The sequence below is a fragment of the Bombus pyrosoma genome, linkage group LG12, assembly GCF_014825855.1.
Source record: "Bombus pyrosoma isolate SC7728 linkage group LG12, ASM1482585v1, whole genome shotgun sequence".
Classification (NCBI taxonomy): domain Eukaryota; kingdom Metazoa; phylum Arthropoda; class Insecta; order Hymenoptera; family Apidae; genus Bombus; species Bombus pyrosoma.
In genome coordinates this window covers 4572726-4588940 of record NC_057781.1, presented here as the reverse complement: position 1 = coordinate 4588940, position 16215 = coordinate 4572726, and the positions used below count along the sequence as shown (strand labels likewise).

Here is a 16215-nt window from a genome sequence, read left to right as displayed (position 1 = left end):
AGCGAAGCGATGTAACTCGTACAAAAATGGAAGAAATACCTGAGGAACGGAAAAAAAGGATGCAGAAGCCAACCGTTGGAGAAAAGAAGGGAAATTGAACAGAAAATCAAAGGAAACGTAGCAGGGAAACTTCATAAAGCGATCGAGTTTAAAGGGAACGAAGCTCGAAAGGATACATTATATGATTGAAAGGAGGAAAAAAAAATAGAAAGAAAACAAAGTAACAACTGTTGGGAAGCAACATGAACAAAAGTAGTCGGATGAACAACCAAGCGGAAAACAATGATCACTCGAAACGGAAGATAAAGGAGCAAGCCAAAGACGACCGAGAAGATAATCGAAAAGTGAAGGGCTGAAAGGATGGCGACGCTGTGGATTACGAGACAAAGAAAAATGAAGGATTCGCAAGATAGTTCCTGGGAATAATGGTGGAAAATTTTATGGAATCGCTAGGCGTAATTGCAGGCATGCGCAGCTGAGGAAGCTGTGGAATTATTAAAAGGGAGAAAGATGGAACGAAAGGAAGGAAAGAGCCGAGAGATTAATGCTGTCACGTGAAAAGCTGTCAGAAATCGCGATGGCAGACGTGAATCGAACTTTCCTTACTCGCTGTTCTCACAGGAACAGTATTATTCTGTGGAGAACGTAATTTTACTGTGAAAATCCTGCGTTTCTTCGTCGCTCTACCGTCTCGTTCTGTCATGAATTAATATGATATAATATTCTATGTGGTTCGCCAATGTTCTTGAAGATTCTTTTCTTTCCTTTGCAGATCCTCGACGAGTACCAAAGAACATTTGTTCGAACTATCGTTATAATCAAGAACAGAAATTAAACAGGTAAGTGTGACGTTCATGTTGTGTTTTATTAGATCCAGGATTTGTTTAAGGATATTCACAAGGAGAATCGTCATTATCGGTTCTTCTTCATATGGTTTATTTAGTGATAAAGTACACTGCTTTGTCGATAACAAGTTGAATAGTGATTTTGCTGTTTTACATAATCTTTTACTTAAAAGTGTTGGTTCTTTTGCTTCAAGGATTTTTAAATACGTAAAATAGATGTTGACGTAGGTTATTGTTAAATATAAAAAATTCTCTGGAGCCAAATATTACACGAAACAAAAGAAGAATCAGAGATTGATGTCATTAGGTGCATGCTTGCAACGATTTCAAATATTTCGTTAAAGAAGGAAAGACTGTAACACATTTCCGAGTTTAGTGACATTATAATATAATACATAACAGTAGACAATTTCCTAAGAAATATTCAACAGGTATATCTTTCTACTAGCCATATCGAAACGAAAAGGGATCTCAAAAATTGAGAATTAAAGTCATATTTTGAAAATTATATTTTGGAAATTAAGACACGTAGGAACAAATTTTTCTCTTGTACTGTGACTCTTTTATCATCCATTAAATCCGTTTTCATTTGAAGATCAAATGGCTATGTCTCGTTATTTGTTCGCGAATAATTCTACGAAAATACAGTAAATCCAATTTAACGAACAGAGTGACAAAGAGAATACCTTCGATTTTGAAATCTCGATTCACCGGTTATTTGCTTGTTCATAAAAGCGCTCGATCTACGAATACCTCGATCGATCCATTCCCTCCACCGGCTTATTTGTCCTCTGAATTTGGAAGAACGTTGATTTGTTTGCCTCGCGATACCCAAGAGCTTTGGTTCCACGACGAAAAATAAATTTTTCCCATGGTCCGCTGATAATCAGATTAATTAGCTGAGGAACAATTTCGTGCGTTTGTACGACGAGGCTGATCGAATTGTTCTCGAAATCTTCTCGCTTTGATACTTGAAATTATTACCATTTTATTTATCTTTAATATACCATCAACGAGATCCTGTAATATAAATTAGACGTTTGATATCAGTATTATTAATTATTATCTTAATTAAAGGGAATTATTTACATTGAATTTATGAAATATTTGAGAATTAAATGAATTAAAATTCTCTTAAACGTGGTTGTTTTAAGAAATTCTCTGTCGAATGTGAAAAAGGAAATAATCGAGATTTCCATTTCTTTGTTGAAACGGATTAATAAGAGAGATAAAATGAAACGTTCTCGGAGCTTATTATACAGTTAAAATGTCCGATGGATTTAAAGAAAATTTATACAACGTAATGGAATGTATTAATTTATAAGAATGAAAGAAGTAATTAATTAATAGGAATGTATAGAAGTAATTTTTTTGCATTTCTACCAGAATCAAATTAATTTTTTCCCTTTTATTTTCTCCAATTTTCTTAGCTCGCGAACATTTTCCCAAGCTGTGTATGCAATTTATTCGAGGAGTACCGAAAATAAGCGAAGTAAAAATTGAAAATAAACGAAATAAGGACGCAAAACGTAGACTGGAAACGAGGGATGGGCAAGCAATCATCTTTAAAGTCTTGCTACTTCGTTTTAGTTTCTTCGGAGCGGTTAAAACCACGATACGATTCCCAAAGGTCTTTACAGCAAAGTTGCAATCCCTTTTTGGACGCGAATTCGGCATGATGTATCGGCAAGACCTGCACAAGGATGTATTATTCATCGACGCAGCCATCTATCTCGTCATTTTATCTTCTTCCGTTTGATCCTTCCTTCTTATTTTTGCGATCGAACATGTTGGAACTTCGATAGCCCTGCTTTGCATTTATGAGTCCCGCTCCTGCCGGAGTTTCAGCGATTGATGCGATTTTAGCGACCTCACGGAGGAACCAGGGGACGATTTTTCCTTGCAAGTTATTCCGATCGTGTGTCTCGTTATTTTAGCCTCGCGGATGATTTGATAAATTGAAGAATGTCAGAAAAAGAAAATGGCAAAATAATAAAAATGCATAATCCATATTTGTTAAAATTGCTTGTTATTATAAAAATTGGAAAATAATTTGAAGGAAGAAAGAGAGATAGAGGTGGGGAGGGATCAGATTTGGGGTTAGGTTGGGGTTAGGTTGGGGTTTGGGAAACTTACTAAACTGCACTTACTTTGGTTTCCTAATTTTTTGGATTTCTGCACGAGATACAGATGACATTTTAACAATTTCAATTTTCCAGCGATATTTTAATTCTCGAATAGTCACGCCAAGTTATTTGTTATTATAATTCGACATGCGCTCGTATGAACGTTCTGGCAGAATTTTTATTTTCAATTTTCTCATGCTTTGCATAAATCTATTTCGTTTAAAATACAGGATGCATACGTAACCTTTCAATTTTTAATTTTTTTGAACACCTAATCCTAACCTACCACAACCTAACTTTACCTACCTACTTACAGAAAAACGATTCATTATACAAGATACACGATAATTATACTCTCAAAATGCCAAGAGAAAAGCACGAAAATCGCTTGGAAACTTGAGAAATATATATATTTCCTTTCATAACAATAATTACTTCACATTCCATCGAAACTACCCTAATTTCTATCTTCTGCGTGGATTTTTCGCATTGTCCCTCTCACCTCTAAACTGTTCTCTTTTAATCGATTAATATTCTGACCACAAAACGCCCATAAATATCCACAATTTCGTAGAGCACAGATTGCGAATATTTTAATAAGAACTTGGAGGGTTGGAGAACGAAAAAGGCCGCGTTATTAGAAAAAGAAATCGAGAAAGAAGAAGGAGAAGAGAGACTGTATAGCGAAAGATTATTTTGGATATTCTGTCGTGGCTTTATAAGCCGCTGCTGTGGGATAAGGGCGAAAGAGGCTGATATTAAAGCTTCCTATTCCGCGGATCTTCCTCGTGCAACATTAACCCTAGGAATACCGTGCTCTCTGTGTAGGAATGTTCTTAGCCTAGCTTATTAAATTTCCCCGAGTTTTATATACTGGCGTCCGCTTCATTGCTGTTATAATATCCCGGGTTTCCTTGATTCTTCCCTCGGAATCCATCTGACCTTTGTGAATCTCGTGATAGATAATTGTAAAATAATCGATGATACAATTCCGAATTATATTTAATTCTTCAATTCTGCAAGTGTAACATAATAGTTTAAAAAATTGAAAAATTAACTTCCTGTCTGAGGTAAAATAACAAGGAAGTTAATTATTTTTACATTTGCAAACGATTCCTTTCTTCTTCAAAAAAAAAAAAAAAAAAAGAAGAAGAAAATACATGAACATCGTTTCTCTCGAAGAAGAAGAACCCTCTTCCACGACCCTCTTCTACGCATCGACAATTTCGCCCTAAGGCAGGACCTTAAACTCCTTTTCTCTCTTTTTATCCATAGAAATCCTCCTTACGTTCTCCCCGTTTTCGTCGAAAATTGCCTCGCTCTCGTGACTTCTCACACAGCTTCTCCATCGAAATCGCAACATCCTGCAGCAAACTGTACGAACGAAGCGAACCGAATTAGATCTAAAGAACGAGTGAAAAAAGAAAGACACGCACGAAGAGAAGAAGAAACAAAAGGCAAAGGAAAAATTACCGGCACACCGTGCGCTATGCAATTTTGATCTTATTATTCGGTAATATCATCAGTCTATAAGTTATGTAAATGTAAACAGTAATTCTTCTGAGACTTGATGGAGGATCGATAAAAATCGTTTGTAGATCAAAGCACAATTGCTTGAAAATTAGGTCGCTCAATCGTTACACGTTCTTGTTTGTTAATACTTGTCAATTCCAATTTAAAAATGTCATTCCATCCTTGAAGAGCAATTTTAAAGAAACAGTTCAGATCAGCCTGTAATTTTGATCGTTTGTGATGATCGGCGATCGCGACGTGGTTGAAGACCAGATTTCTGATTACACATGTTCCGCGAAAATGTTAAAAGTTGCGCATAATCTCTGCTTTCTTTACTAAATCAACGAAATATCTAACGAAACCGAAGGAAGGATAAATCATTTTTACACGGCACTCACGAAGAAATGAGAGGATTTGTTCCCAGCACCGGCATCATTTACTCAAACGTCACTATGTATGTGGTCAGACAAAGAAATAAATGTTCAAGATATTTTCACTCACCTCAGATCCCCTGATATCGAGTTTCAGGAAAACTGCACATTATGTGTATCTTTTTATCTTTGTCCGGAATCCGCATTCAAACCCCGCACTCTGGAACGTGAGAACGTGGCCTACAAACGTGCGAACGTTGCCTGGGAACGTACGAACGTGGCAAACGTAGCCTGTGAATTTTGATTTTCATCCTGAATCGTTGTTCGAATTCCGTACTTCTCGTCGGCTCAAATTCTGCCACGCGGGAGAAACAGCAAGCGCATAAAGCGGAACCGAAAAACCACGAATAGTCGTGGAAAAACCGTAAGTCTCCGAGGGGGTCGCAATGGATTTGATGTAAAGAAAAGAAGAAGATCAAGAGAAAGACAGACAGAGAGAAAATGTTTAAAAATCTCGAAGACGCACGGTTGTTTTCGCGAACGACCAACGTGGACACAAAAGCCATGGTTTTCGCGCAGCTTCCGCTTCCTTCTTTCCACTTATTTTCACCCCTTCATCCCTCGCTTCTTCTACCTTTCGCCTCGCCAAGGGGAAGAAGGAACGCCAGCCTGATAAAAGCGAGCGTCGACACGGGGGGAAACGCGATATGAATTATTATCGAACGTTTGTGCATGCAGCGGCGAAAGGTTGCCGACTCACCCCTGTTTGTGAAGTATAATTTCGAGAAGGTTCGCTGACAGGTGGATCGCTGGATTTTTTGCGAGACGATGGCTGTTTTGCGAGCTCGAGGATCGACTTCGCGAGGAGACTGTTCAACTTTCGAGTATAGTCGATGGGCGGGGGGAGGGAGCGAGGGTTGAAAAGTTAATGCTTGAGAGAGAGAGAGAGAGATGGAGGGAGATGTTTGCTCGAGAAGTTTTGGTTTCTATTGTTTTTTGAGGATGTGGCTTTAGGATGAAGTGATTTTTGTCCTTTGTAGTTTTCCTCCTTCCAAGGGTAGAAACGTTCGTATAATGCTGTTTGTATTTGTCGTACATACAGTGGTAATTGAATAAGATTTTGAATTTGCTTTTGTCCCATTTCGTCAATCGTCGTTTGTCTTACGTGACTCGTAGAGACGGAGAAAAAAGAAAGCCGAAGAGGAAAAAAAGAAAGACGTCTGTGTATAAATTGTAATTACTGATCAAAATAGGATTTTGAATTTGCGCGGGATATTTTCATTCGAAATTCTATCGGAACTCGCACAGGTTACAGAAATGAAGAAGGAAAATGAAGGATAATAAAACACAGGAATACTGATCGAAAATAGATCTTAGATTCTACTCCCTAGACTTGGATTTAAAATCCTATCAAACTTTGTATGATTCATGGAGAAACGTTGGACTAACAGTTATTTCAACAGTTCTTTCCTATTATTCTGTACACTCGACATTTACATTCAATGTGCGAGGAACTGAATATTAAAGAAATTCACGCGAGCTTTGAAGAGAAAGGCTGGTCATACTTGCAACTGAACGTGTTCGATAACCGACTGTAGCCATAACTGATACGTTTGACAGACCGATGCCTGATTAACTCAATGCTCGCAGTCCAATTACAAACAGACTGCCGGCGGATGCCTGATTGCTTCCGGAGTACTTGATGCTTCACTGCTGTCTGACTGCTAACTGGTTGCAAGTTTGATCGTTCTGAAGGATTTCAAATGACCATTGATCCACCAACGAATCCTCATAACGCTCTTTCGTTTCCTATGTGTTGATTGGACGAATGATCTCGTATCCCTAATTTCTGTTTCTATACTACAATGTAAATAATATCCAGGTATCGTTATTTATTTAACTTTTACAGTGGAAGTGAAGAAAGAAACTGTAAAAATATCACAAAATAATTTCCAATATTATCTGTCTCGCTTGATGCTTACAAATACATTTGAAAGAAATATAATTGAAATATAAAAATTAATCTTTCTCTGGCCTTAAGATGCATTCATCCCCGAAGAGATTGAGAAGTTTTCATGCGAGTTTTAGTTTAACCCAGACGTTTATACGAATTCAGACAGTCTGTGACTCAGCTGAAAAGTTCAGGCTGAAGATGTGAGACGTGCGTGACGCTGAACGTGTTAATTCGTATCGAATCGTCTGCTACAAATTTAACTTGTCCGCGAAACTTTCGCGAAACGATCGTACGCGCGCTACAATGCCCGCAAATTCGACTTATCCACAGCTCACGCTTCCGGTAAACGACCTATGAGCCCACCCACGCGTATTTGTTCCGCCGAAACAACAAATTTCACTCGTCTCCCGGAAACGCGTGAAAAAAATAAAGCAAAACAAACGAAACAAAATTGAAACAACAATAAAAAAAAAAGATACATAGAAAAATAGAGGATTGGAAAACGAACTGCCGTGCAGATTACAACATAGTAGGTCTGTTAAAAAGCAACGAATTGTTGGCACGTGAAAACACAAATACGAACCCTCACGGAGTCGAACAAAATTAACAAAATGAAAAAAGGGACAACATGAAACGTTTGGATGTTTTCGCATTCACTCGTGAAAAAAGAGAGATAAAAAGCTAGTGAATGAAAAAGGGATACTGGGAAACTAAAAAAAAATTTTTTAAATAAACAAAGAGAGAGAGAGGGGGGGGGGATAAATAAACGCTTGAACATTTCCGCGTTGAATCGTGAGAAAAAGAAAAAAGCCGGTCGAGCAGCGAAAAGATAAGGAAACACGAAGTCAAACAACATTTAGAGAAATAAAAGGGGAAGGATGAAACACGTTTGTAAAATCTTCGCGCTGATTTAACGCGCTTGTAGTTAGAAAGAAAAGAAAACGGAAAAAAAGAAACAAAACCGAAGGAAAATAAGAAAAATAAGAAATACGAGGTCAGAAGTTACAATAGACGCGCGTGGCCGAGTGTGAATATCATCCAATAGGAACTGGTCGATTACAAATGGAAAACGACGCGTTACAAATCGCGAAATTAGCATTTCCCCCGGCGCGGCCGTTTCCGATTTTCACGCTGGTGTCCCGAAACGACAATCGGCCGTCGGTTTTGCAATTTCAGCGTGGCTGCAGACTCCGTTTGCGGTAATCCGCAATGGCAGTCCCCGTGATATCGCAATTATGACGCTTCTGAATAAATTAGTCGGCCGTCACGCACGGCTGTACACCGCGTTTAACTCGATACCCGTGGTCCACGTGTCACGCATCCGATACTACGTTAACTCACTTCCGTTTTATTTCTATTTCTTTTCTCCATTTAAAAAGATATTTTTCTTATTATTCGAAGCAACATAAATATAAATTTCAAATTATGATTTGAATTAAGTGGAATTTTAATGTTCTACAGGACTCGGCAGACTATAGGAGCTCGTAAATTTTTGACACGGTAAAAGAATCGTTCGAATTTTTGTGCAAAATTTTGCAGCCTAACGTTGAGGATGAGATTATTTCGAATAACGTAACAAGGTGACGAATAAATTCCATCTATTTATTATTCATGAATAACAACTTCGACGAACAACTTACGAATAATGAATTAGTTTATTCGTTGGCCTAAATAATTTTCTACGAACGCTGCTGTGTAACATTCAAGTCGCAGTATACAGGGTTGAAATATTAAATGCAGACTTTTCTACGGTCTCCTCGTTAATTGAATATGTAACGAATCGAACTGACGAATAATCCAATTGGTTGTTTTTCCGTGAGCAAATTCGATTTATTTATTAATTAGTATATGTAACCTTTTTAACAAAATCGACTACACTTTTGCTTTTTTTTTTTCTTTCAAATGTCACATTAAAAATCTAACTGGAGCGATATAGATGATCCGTAATATCGTACAAGAAAAAACTTTCAACGAGAATTGAAGAGGATATCGATGTTTCCGCACTGGCTTTTAACAAATAAAATAAAATTTTATTTCGTTGTCTACTAAAAAATATGATTATAATTCTTCTCAATTTCTGTTTTTGCCATTGGAAAAAATTGTAATCGCTAGTCTTTCCTATAAACAAAGCTACATAAATTTAATTATAGAAAGTTAAAAGTGAATAAAGGTCACGATATATGTCATGTAGAAAGTTCTAAATTTCCCGGAGAATTTATAGTCGATAAACCTGACACGGAAATAAATCGAACGTCAAACGTTGAGAAAAAGGACGTCAACTCTAATTCCGTTTCCATTAGTCTAAATCTAAAAGAGTGCACCATATTCGAGCTCAATCCCTTCTGTTTCAGGCCTTGTCGATATTTTAAATCCACTATTAACTGACACTTTCAACTATACAGAGCGTCCTATTTTAATACAGCGATGTACAGATCATTTGGATCGGAACAATTTGAAAAGTAGGCCAAGTAAAATCGACTGAAAGAAAATAGTTTTCAAAGATCATTAGATCAAGGAAAGTGTCACAAATTATTGGCAGAGATGTTAATTCACCTTATGCTTATTCAGTACACGAAGAGTTTTAACTCTTTCGAGAAGGGCTTTCTTCGCAATGAACACAATAATGTAATAATACAAACTATGATACACTTGAGCTGGGAAAGTGTCGATTAATCATATTATTTTGACTGAGATGGATGGATTTTATAATTAGTGTTACAAGCACATATAAGATCGCACACCACTTTCTTGAACCATGTACGTATATTTGGTTCTATAAAATGATAAATGTCGATGGATTAAAAAATTTCTAACGCACAGTCAAAAAATACTGATCAAATTTGTGGCAAATCATTTTTCCAATAGTATTACCACTGTCTTATAATCGCATAATCTACGTTTATTTACCATTATATTAAAATGAGTATATATGTAGGATTTGTTTATTTATTTAGAAATATTAGAAATTAGGGTTTCCAATGATTTCTATCCTATATGTTTTGTTTTCTTTTGTTTTTTTTTTTTGTTTATTTTTTTATTTTTTTTAAACAGGAAACGATGGTTAATTAACATGAACTAAATACAGTAAAGTGCTATAACTAAGGCAACTAAATAGTTAATTCACAACTCTCGTCACCACGGTTCCAACGCTCTCTTTCATGCGGACCATCCTCGACAACGCTGACAACATTGACTTATCAATTCACGACTGCCTGTTAATTCATCTTTCTCCCTTAAGCATCCCTTTCTCCTGTTTCATAGTCCCACCACGTACGTGTTCCCCAACCGTCCACGGCCATGGTCACGTAGGCCTTTTTTCCACGTAACTATTCGATTGAAGGATCGACGACACATTGATGGGCCGCTCGGTCCATTGAAGTTCCCAGACCCTTTTGGCCTATTGGCACTTAGGCTTTCTCGCAATATTGTTTATGGTTATTTCTTAGGCCATTTGTCCACGATACTACATATTGGTCGTCCGAAAAGTTTCTTTCGAAGAATTCCGAAAAATTTTTTGTTTTATATTATTTTATCGAATTACGGATGATCCATTTTGTTCTATCAAAATAAAGATCACAACGTCCGACAGATTAGGTTTCATGTTTGTATAAAGATGCGTTGTTGTAAAAGACGTGTCTGTAAAAGAAAGACACTTTTCGGACAACCTGTATATGAACTGATTGTGTTAAGAATTTCAAACTGTGCCAGTTTTGAATCAGAACGATAAAGCATGAACGAAAAGCGTTTATTTGGAGATTTGAAATAGAGCAGCGTGAAAAGAAAGTTTTCGAAACGCATTCCATTCCAAGTATAGATACGATCCTGTGTATATCATTTGATAAATTGAAGAAACTTCGTATCCTATATAACTTATCGATACGTTCACGATATTACCAGTATATCGAATTAAATATAACGTGTCGGTATTGCCGATAACATGATCGATAGCGGTAGCTTTAATTTTATAAACACAGCCAGATTAAAATATCATATAATCAAGGAACGTACACTGAGAAATAATCCGAACATAAAAATACATCGTACGTACGTAAAATAAATTTTCACATAGAATGAAACTGTAAAGTAAATTTTCAAAAACAACGAAACTGTGAAATAACAAATTTCCAATATCCTGTATCATTTCTCCTTGAGATAATTCCTTGCTTCGAATTCATGAAAGTAAAAAGAAATACGTAGCACAGTTCCACTTAAAAGAGAAACGAAATTGCAATTTGCAAGTGCATAGCAGACTCTGCACCCTTTTTCCGAACACACGAACAGAAATTCCAGTTGTGCGTGATAGTAGAGGTTCGCGAGCACGCTATTCTATCGCGACGTAAAGCAAAGAGGAAAGAAACAATGTGGAAAGAGCGCGAAGCCCTGGTGAATATCAATTTAAAACCACTTTTCGGCGCATCCCTTGAATTTCTTACGTGTATGACGGTTGTTTGTAATCCAGTAGCCGTTCGAGGCCAGGTTGTTGCTTTATCATTTCCTTCCTGCGTGCATCGCTGCACCAGCGCCGTTGCTCCCCCTTGTCGTCGTTCAATTTGTCTCTGTGCGCTTCTGGTATTATGCATGATGCATAATACACCGGTACGCGACGAACCTATACGCGCACGCGCCTAATCCAGTTCGTCGAAGATGCACCGGGGGTGGCACGTGTTTGTCACCGATGTCAGGATAAAGGCCTCTCGTTCAAATCGCTACGGTTTTGAAGTAATCGTGCTGCACAATTTGGCAAATTTGTTTACCTTTAGTTTTGATACTAGCATTATTTAAATAAGTAAAACGTGGAGCTTGTAGTAAGGAAGCGAAATATATGAAAAAATATTCTGTTACATTTGTTCGTGCCATTTACGAAGGAATAATAATTCGCATTTGGCAGGTGTTCCTTTTTATTTTTAATACTGGAATTATCTATGACTAAAGTGTAAAACTACCAAAGAAGTCGAAATGAAAGATACGATATACGAGGAAGAAGACGAAGCTTTATACGTAGAATTTATAAAAGATCAGTGAAATACTCAAGAATTCATCGTGGTACGACAGTAAAATTTCTCTGAGAAATTATGAATTGGACATTATGACCATTCTCAGAGTTCTCGGTGGAGCAGACAGATCGTGCGAATTAGCTGTTGGAAATTCAACGTGGTAATAGTAATAATACTAAAAACCTGCATTTGATTATGGATGGATCCTGAATCTGCAGAGTTAATTAATATTTGCACTTGTTATTAGATATACTTGACCTAATTAAATCTCTATTCCCCAATTTCAGTGTTTGCCAACCTGTTTTGCGCTGCTATTCCCCTTTAACCTACGACCTTCACCCTATATGCATAAGAAACATTCTTAATAAAACGTGACAAGTTATTTCCATGTAATACGACAATGTAACCATATTACAAGAACCGTCGAATGTCTTTAATTAAAAATGAATTCGACGACTCTTTAGAAAACGTTGCACGATCTCCAAGCAGAAAACTCGACCTCTGACTCTTCTCTCTTCTTTCTTTCCTCGTTCGTCCTCTCTTTATTTCCTTCTTTCGCCATCGCTTTTCTTCCATTTGGTACTATAACATTATACAACAAAGTTCTTCCTGGTTTTAACTCCAACAAATAATACGATACAAATTTTCCTCTCGTAACGGAGAATCACTTTCCAAGAGAGCAACAGCATCGTACCCAGTCGTTTGTTACTTTTGCCCGGGTAATTGTGCGGCAAAGTGACATCGGCATGGTCTAGATTCCAACACCGACGAACAAAGGGCTGTCACGAAAATATGACGCTCGTGGGGGTGCGTTATTATTCGGAAAATTATTAATGCTGACCTCTTCTCCCTATCTCTATTCCTCTCTATCTCTATTCCTCTTTCTCTCGCTTACTCTCTCTTCCATTCTGTTCCCCAGCGCTAGCTGGGGTTGTTATTACCGGAACAATTACTTGCTACGCGGCTTGTTTAATGTAATAAGCCGCGATACGCCCTGGAACGTATATACAGTTCGGTAATTGCGAACCGGAGCCGATATCCGAGATATCGAATCTTTCCACAGCTTCCGCCGGAACAACTGACAACAATTTTCCAACGCCAAATGTTGCGAATTTGTTAATTACTCCGCGCGAGAACCTTCATCTTCCATTAGATTAGTTCCTCGAGAACTTTGATAAAAAGTCATTTAAAACACAGTTCGTACGCTTTGGAATATTTGACTGATGAAAGGGCTGCGGATATTTATGCAAATTCCTATTTCTATGAATAGCCAGAAAATTGTACCTATGTGTAGGCGATAAAACGTGGTAACCTGTCTCGAGGATCCGTGTCAGACATCGGTGTTGGCGGCGGACCGAGCGCTGATAATCTAAACATTTCTCTGACATCGAACCGTTGATGATCGGTTTCGATCAGTCGCCGAGCAAATGTCAAAAGGTTCAGACCTCGGTCGCCTTTGCGGCATTAACCCTTTCGCTTCGGCAGTCCAGTCTGCCGAAGTCACTGAACGGAAGTACGCGCCAGAAATGCGCACAGTGTTCGTGGTTGCTGCATATACGTTTTCCTAAGTCTTAAATAACAATTATTCTTGTGAGAACCGTATATAAGTTATCATTTCACTGTCAATGGATTTAACGGATTTTTTAGTACGAAATAGTATACGATCGTTTGGATTTTTGAAATATATTGCATAAAACGTTTTGATGTTGTTTCAATAATGAGTAACTTTTAAGAAATGATTAATCCAATATATCAATAGAATCAACAGAAAATGTACTGCCGATAACGAAAAAATATATTATTGACTACAGATGACACTGGTGTATGCCCGATATATGGAGTGCCGAAGCCAGGATTCGTCGCGTGGTCGCCGCCTATAAGCGGCACTCGTACCACATGTCATCTTGCGGGCGCCGCCTATAAGCGGCACTCGAAGCGAAAGGGTTAGATAGCCAAGTAAATGAACGTGACCGGTTTTTCTTTTTTAAACCATTGAACCATTTCCCTACGTATGTTTTAATCGTGCAGCTAATGATTTTTATAAATATAATCGCACAATTTACACTTACATATCCAATTACGAAGTTGCATAATCGACGAAAAGAGGCATAAAGTTAAATCAAGATATACACGTCGAAATTATACTTAACAAGATTACACGTCATATCACAACGTTCAAAAGGGAAGCTTTATGAAACTCCAAGTTTCTATAACCCGACTAGAATATCAATTAAAACTATCACTAGGGTACCTCCTTCTCAACTCTATCCATTAATTCCACCCATTCCATAAATATCCTCGAAATGAATGAAAAGATAGGAAGCTCCTAAAGAAGCTCCAAAACTACCCCTTCCTTGTTCGAATTTCATCCGATAAGACCGCGGCGCAGCGTAAACCACGGGCTCGTTAACCAGTCTACGAAGTTATCACAATTTTCTAACACCTGCCTGCCTCCCTGCAAATAGGGTTGATTTACAATCGCGAGAATCGATCGCGAAAACACGGGGAATAGCAGACGTAGACAGATAGATAGATAGAGAAAGAGAGAGAGAGAGAGAACGAAAGCCGCTAGGCGGTTCGAGTTCTCGCGAATAGGATCGTAAATTGCAGCCCGGTCTGGGATTCAAGCGTCGGAATCAGCGGATAAATTCCCGCAGGCCTAGCCCCCGTTATTTATTCATTTATTTGCTTATTTATTTACTTGTACCGGCCAGTTATACTGAAGCCGGAATTACGAGCCGCACGCAGTTGTGGATACGCGGCACTGTCAGTAATCTAAAATTCATTTTCGGGATGAATCCGCAATGAACGCCACACGATACGCCGACTAGTTCGCCGAAGTTCCGTCATTCTCCGATCCTCGTGGATGCTCCACGGACGGGACCCCGTTGTCTCAAATTCTGCACGCGACTTCCCCTCGAATCAAGGGCCATTTTCCCCCTTTTGTTCTTTCTCTCGTTTCCCTTCATTCGAAGATGCACAGTTGCACATGCCACACCAGGGGGGAGTTTCCTGTTTTTCTTACTTCTTTTCTTCCCCATATCGTAACGTCGAATAACTATCCGGCCAGACATTGATTTATTTTACCGAATTTGCTGGACTTTTGTATTCCTTCCAGGAATTCGGAACGAAAGACGAAGGGGTTGTTTGTCGCTGCTACTTTGCATTCTTCATCCACGATCGTGTCATTTTGCCGGCGAATTCGTAAGCAGGATATTGCGGTGGCTTTCGGTATTCATTTCCTTCTTTATTTTTATATTCTTTAGTTTATTTTTCTCTTGTTTGGCATTCTCCTGTGAATTTTCTTTTACTCGGAGAATTTTAGCGTCACTCTCCTACATTTTTCTCCAATCTTAACGACTACCGTGCAAACTACAAGGAAAGGAGGAAGCTTTCGTTTCTCGTCGATACGATTTTTATTTTCTCCGTGAACTTTTCTGGAATTTTACGCTTTTGTTCTCTTTTATATATATCTCCACGTCGCTGTAGAAAAATCCTTATATTTTTCGCTGCTTTTGCTTGCCAAGTTCCAAAGCGAGGGTATTCAAAATTCTACAAATTTTCATTTCATTCATTCTCTCTCCTCCTCTTTTCGTTTGTTTTCCAATCATAGGGTTATCGTTTCTTAGTTCGACAAAAATCACGAATCGCAGCCGGGCAAAGTTCATTTGTAGCAAATCCCAAGCGTTTCCTCCGACAGAAAACATTTTCCGCTGCGAGGGATTCGAACTCCGGCCCTTTTCGCGGAAGTCGAGAGTTCTACACTCTCGAACAAGACTCCTCCTACGTTCTCTTCTTTTCGGTTGGGGATATGTTCCTTTTACACAAATTCGTAGGACTACGAAATACCTTTTCATGATCGTACTCCCGGTATGTATGTATAGCACTACACGACATGAATATCTCCAAACACGAGGCAAGAACGTGTACAGCTATCATTTTCGTCGGTAAAGGGGAAATTACAAGGGTCGAGTTCTAAGCAAATATCTTCCTGCACCAAGAAATCTTTTTCAATTTTTCACGGTAAGTGGAGGTTCTTTTTAGTACAACTCTCTGAAAGGTATAATATATGTACAGCGTCGTTACTCGGATTTATTTATGAGACATCTTCGCGTAATATGGACTATTTTACGAGACCTTCCGACATACCAGGTTTATAAGGAATATCAGGTATATTTCTGAAGTAAATGCAAAGTGTAAGATCACAAGAGAAAACGTGACAGGTACATCTCTGTCGATTTTCATATTTTAATATCGCTTTATGAAACGTACAGGGTTATTTTGATATAAAGTAAAGATGAGAAGAATCCGTTAGGTTCGGAGATACGGTTGCAGTTTTGTAGAAATTAATAGTATAACTGCTAAGACAAAGAACAATTGAATATCTTTTAGTATTTTAATGTGTTGACGAGC

General features: G+C 38.1%; 1 protein-coding gene across 4 annotated transcripts in view; it reads left to right on the top strand.

The window, feature by feature from the left end:
* Positions 1-16215, top strand: part of LOC122573611 (prolyl 4-hydroxylase subunit alpha-1) — a 234282-nt gene that overhangs the window by 133151 nt on the left and 84916 nt on the right. For 3 of the 4 annotated variants that reach the window (XM_043740235.1, XM_043740233.1, XM_043740232.1), the window contains one exon: positions 773-839. The exons of the other annotated variant lie outside the window; for it this stretch is intronic. The gene's annotated coding sequence lies outside the window, so the exon portion shown is untranslated. The remainder of the gene's footprint in view (positions 1-772; positions 840-16215) is intronic. 4 annotated transcript variants of the gene reach the window in all.